Here is a 6,085-nt window from a genome sequence, read left to right as displayed (position 1 = left end):
AATAGAATTTTTTTTAATTCAACATATGTGATTATGGATAAATGTTTTTTTAGTTTTTCTGTGATATAATACATATTAAGAGATACTAATTTTTCTTTCGTCAGAAATGCGATTGATCTAAGTTTTTTTTTGTGAAGTAAGAAAAAAGTTATTTTTTATGATAAAATATTTATCTGTATCTCCTGTTTTTGTTGTTAAAGTTACTGTTTACGTTATATTTTCTTTTTCTTTTAAGATTTTCAATTATCCACCAATGATTCCTAAGGAAATAGTCTTTGCAAATGTCTCATAGGATTTTTTTTTAATCGGTCACCGTCTGTTCTGAACTGATATCCCACAATTGCTGTTTATTTTATCAGTATCAATGTCGTGAGACCACATATATTTTCAACTAATTGCAAGCAACTAATTGCAAGCAACTAAATGCAAGCACACTTTTTTTCTTGTGAAACCCACAAGATTATTCGTGAGAGCTTTACTGAAATTAATTACATTTAATGATTTAAATTTTTGCACGATTAAACCGGATACTTTCCTTCCACTTATTAACTGTTGTTTGCTGCATTGATGAAGTGGGTAGGCACAAGCATAAGCAACGAACTTACACACACACATGGAAAAATGTCCTATTATATGATAGCATATAGATAGCTAGATATGGATAGATATAGAGATAAATATAGAAATAGACATAAATGAATGATAATACAAAGTATAAATTCTATCCTCAAATATTAAAGAGTTTTAGGTTACTAAAATTATTATATCACATTCATTTAAAGGGCGAGGTACGTCTTATTATCGCTATAGCCGAACCCCCGTTTACAATGTTTAGGAGCAATCTCCTTTACCTTAATAGTCACACTAAAATTGTCGCATGCCTTAGAAAAACGATCAACAATATATTGCAAGTTATCAGCAAAAAAAAAAGTCTCGTATGATTATAGTCTTAATCCTGGTGACGGCACTACGTCGTTTTATATTGAACAATTTGCCATCAGTTCGGTAGATGATGTTTACTTCAGGATTTTAATGCGCCGAGAACGTGCTGAAGACTGTTGGTCCAAGTACGCAGCCCTGTTTTACACCGCCATTGACTGGGAAGCTATCGGAACCCCTTTCATCAACTATGGCACGAATTATCATGAACTTATTTGATGGGTTAAATGTTTTTGTCATGGTATTCAAATTTGGCGATGATCTTTTCTAGACCTGCCGTGTTTACAATGTCAAAGACCTTAGTCAAATCAAAAAAATGTTGTGTAAAGGTCCTGGTATTGTTCGACATTTTTCCTTGAGTTGATGAGCAGCAAATATCTTGTCAAACGTACCACGCCCTACATAAAAACCACATTGACTTTCCCAGAGGAGGCCCTCTTCTAGCTGTTTGTTTAAAAGATTGAGTATAGCCTTGCCAGAATTATACCAGCTATATTAAGAAGAGATATTCATCTATGGTTGTCACAGTTCTGTCTGTTTGTCTTCTCTTGTAAATACGCACTATAGATGCAACTTGGAACTCCTGGTGAATTAGATCCTTCGCCCAGAATGAAAGAAATATCTTATGTAGCTTTTTTGTCAACATTGGACCACCTGTCATATGAGGGAATGCCATCAGAATCTGGAGCTTTGCAACAAGAAAGCTGTCTTACAGCGTTCCCAACTTCCTGAATGGTCGGCAACTCATCAAGGGTTTGGTTTGTTTCGATTTGTGGAAGTTGTGCGGTTGTGTTATCACTTATAAAGGAAGGCCTGTTCAGTACAGAGGTGAAGTGTTCTTCCCACCTGTCTAGAATATTGGCTCACCTCGTTAGCAGTTTCGTCTCATAAGCATTAAGTAGAGGAGAAGTGCTGATAATTAGGGAGTCAAAAAATCTGTTTGAGCCACGCATATCTGCATATTTTTGTATTTTCAGACATTTATCATTAAGCCATTTATCTTATATTTTGTGCAGTTTTGCTTGAACAGTACTGCGAATTTTCGAAAGATCTTCCTTTTTTAATTGCATTTTTTCTTTTTTTTTACACAGGAATCATTACTTATAAAGACCTGGAGGCCATTCGAGAGTAAGGATTGATGAGTATACATTAGTCAATGTCTTTATAGCGTAGTAAATGTACGTAGTTGGAATGGTTCATCAAGAATTTGTTTACGTTGGACTTGAAGACAATCAGATTGTAGTCAGCTGGAAAACAGAAAATCGGAAGAAAGTTCCACAGGCGTGCAGTTCTAAGAAAGAAACTTTGTCCATGGAGTCTATATTTAGGTTTAGGCACAGATAAGGAGTGTGGGAAATTATTGATAGTGGTTTCGGCCAGACGAGTGTTTTTCCTGAAAGTTTGGCGAGGGGGACCATAGATTGAAGCTCAGCTGAGCATTTGCTATGAAAATAACGATAAAGCAAAGACAGGCTCGCAACGTCTCTTCTGAGTGAAAGAGGTTGCAGGGGAAAGAAAAGGGCATCTTCCCACTAAGCTACGAAGTAGGGATGAAATACGTTTGATAGATGTATTTGTTGAATAACATAAAAACAAAATAGAATAATATCAAAGAATATTAGCGTTATTCTGTAGTGTTCTAATCATTTATAGAAAATAATGAAACAATAAAACCAATTTTATAGACTTCAAATCGATTTGTATAGGGAGTCTTTCTCGATGGAAAATCAAAGCTCAATATTTCGTAATAATAATATAGAGCTAAGACATATATATGTTTTTGAAAATGTATTTATACATACATATACAAGCAGGCCGCCCGGCATTACCCGGTTGTAAAATACAATTAAATTTTGATTAATGCAGATTTCGTATTATTATTTGGACCCAATATATAGTAATGATTTTTAGAATTTTTTTTCAATGATTCGTGCGCCACAACCGAAAATCGAAGCCAACACTTTTGCTTACGATTATTTTTTTTCCTTTGCCGTTAATGCCTGAGCTATGAAGACATGTTTGCTACAAGGTTAAACATGAAAACATAAATATATAGCTATTACGTTACGCATGCATATTCGTAATGTAGTCGTTCGATCATCACTTGGCTAATTTCATCTTTTTTTTTTTAATTTTCACAATTTTGCGCCAATTTTCCCCGGCTAAAACCCAAGTATAAAATTTCGCATGGGTTAAAATACATTAAATATGAAGTTACATGTCTGTAGATCAAAAAAGACAAAGAGGGTTTGGTAGGAAAAAATCTCTAAGGTAATATGTATGCGCATATATAATATGTATAAAATAAAGTTTGTGTTTATTATAGACATTTTACGCAAATATTACGCAAGTATAAATCATGTAGTATATCTGCATTAATATGATTACATGTCATAGTAAAAAAGAGGGTTATCCTATACGAGAAATGAATGTTTACAAGAATATACAGATTAGCTAGATCTGTTTCAGGTGAATGCAATTTCACGACCTATATAACAATGTTGTATTTTCCTTTTAAATAAATAGACAAAAGAGCTTTTTAATATGAATATTAATACACAAATGCCCAAATTTATATTTATATACATAAATATATATGTGTGTGTATGTGTGTGTGTGCGTGTGTGTGAACAACAATATTCTTACATTCCAAGATCCAAATATTTATAAGCTCGTATACTATAAGAGCTCGGCGTACATGTTCAACTTTCGGTACAATTTGCAGATCCTTTTAATTATGCAGAAACAAACAGTTGTTATTATGCTATTGCCGTCTTTTTACACGCATATATTCTTAAGAAAAAGTAGAAATTCTTCGCTGAGATTAAAAAAAATGCATGACAATATATATATATATATATATATATATATATATATATATATATATATATATATATAATGCCGGATATATAATGCCGGATGAAAAAATGCATGGAAGTCTTAACATCATGTTTAAGCCTACAAAAACCAAGTGCTCTTAATCCAAAGCTGATTGGTACTCAACGAATGGATCATACAATTCATAATTCATTTTTTGGAGTATTTTACCATATTTGTCCAAAATGTTCCGTCTATGTCTATTTAGCAGCGTTGCATGATGCTGAACTCAAGTTTAAAGATGTTAAGGCCTTGGAGACTTTTAGAGCTAAATGGCGAGGGGGAAAATGATAGACTTAGTCATTTCTTTTTTTTTTTTTTTTTTTTTTGCATGGTGCAGAACCTAAATTTACATATGTTAAGGCCTAAAACTTCACTATTTTTTTTTTATTTTCAAGTAAGAGTTTGGGGAATGAATGAGTGCCGGTGGGGGAGGGGATAATGCTGAACTTAGTCATTTTGTCTGCCTCGTTCACTGTGTTTTCATGGGGGGGGGGTATGCATGCTTCATTTGTTTCTTCTTACGAATGTTCTGCTAGTCTTGTTTTTAGTTGGGCCAGACGTTTCGCATTTATATATTTTCCCCATTGGCATGGAACACTATACTGTGCCATGATAATTTGTAGCTTGGTTCGGACTAGACGAATCGCTTTTGAATATCGTCCTGGTGTAATATGCATTATATATCTTCTGATTATGTACCAATGTGTAAATTCCTCTGTTCAAGGAAGGCCGGTATAACACGCCCCCCCTTTGAAAATATCCTATCTGGGATTAATAACGTTTTTGTTTTGGGTTCACCCTTATCAATTCTGTTGATTTCCGTTTTCCGTTTGATCTTCTGTTTTCCGGAGCTGTCTCTGGTATGGGCACCTGAAGAGTATCAATCACTGTGTCCATGATGTCCTCCTCGAGCGATCTGGTCACATCACTGTTCGAGTATTTTTTTCCGAATTTGGTTCGTGTGACGTTTGTGCACGATGTCTGGTCCCTTAATAATGTAGACTATGTTGCCTATTTGTTTCTCAACAATGCCGGACTCCCTGAAACTCTTATTACTTTTGTGAATCTTGTAGAAGACTCTTTCACCAACTTTATACCGTTGTTTTGTTATCGATTTTTGGAGGTTTGGCCTATCCTTGTTTGGTAAAAACTTGTGAAAAATCGATCTAACCTTGCGCCCGAACATAACCTCAGCAGATGTCTTCGACATTTCGATGTTTGCATTCGAAGTGACTCTGTAGACTTGTAAAAACTGTTGGATTTACTCGGCAACCCACTAGATTTTTTTAGAGCTCTCTTGAATGTGTCAACGATTTTCTCTGCTTGTCCATTACTTCCTGGGTGGTATGGCGGAATGCTTATATGCTCGATTAGATTATACTCGCAAAAAATTGTTAAATTCGGTAGACGTAACTTGCGTTTCATTGTCTGTAACACTGCAGTCTACTACTTCAAACCTAGCGAATAGTTCATACATGAAGTTGATAGTTACTTCGGATATGGGATTCTTACATTTTAATACTTCCGGCCATTAAGATAGGCTGTCAACAATGAGATAGTAGAACTCATCTAGCGGTCCTGCAAAATCTAAATGAATCCTAGACCAAGATCGGTCCAGTTTTGCCTACGATCCGAATTGAGTCGGAGGACCTTTCATAGCTAATGCGCATCCTCTACACTCCCTGATTTTTCCTTCTATATCCTTATCCATGTTTGACCAATAAACGAAAGAGCGCATAAGGCTTTTCATTCTTGATATACCTGGATGTCCTACATGGAATTCCTTGAGCATTATTTTCTGTAATGTCGCAGGAATCACGACCCTGTCGCTATATAACAGGATGTTATCGCAAATTGAATAAATTTCTTCATCCAGTTCGTTATTGTTGATCCTTTGTTTCGTGCGTATAATAAATTCATCCACCTCTGCCTTACTCTTAATCTCATCAAGCGTTATTGGAAGTCCTCTTATTGCGTCACATAACGTATTATTTACTTCAACTTCCGCTTGAATGGCTGCTATTACCATATCCTCCAATGGTTATGTCTGCTTAGGTATTAACCTGGATAAACCGTCTGCATGACCAAATTTTTTAGATGATACATACCTCATTTGAAAATTGTAATTCAGAAGTATGGTACCCGATCTTTGGAGTCTATTCGCCGTATGTTGTGGTAGTCCCTTCTTCGATCCGAAAATCGTTAATAATGGTTTGTGGTCTGTTTGTAACAGAAATTGCCTACCGTGCAGTTAACGATGAAATTT

The sequence above is a fragment of the Euprymna scolopes genome, chromosome 22 (assembly GCF_053919585.1).
Source record: "Euprymna scolopes isolate OS-2025 chromosome 22, ASM5391958v1, whole genome shotgun sequence".
Taxonomy (NCBI): domain Eukaryota; kingdom Metazoa; phylum Mollusca; class Cephalopoda; order Sepiida; family Sepiolidae; genus Euprymna; species Euprymna scolopes.
Note: the sequence above shows the minus strand (reverse complement) of the source record.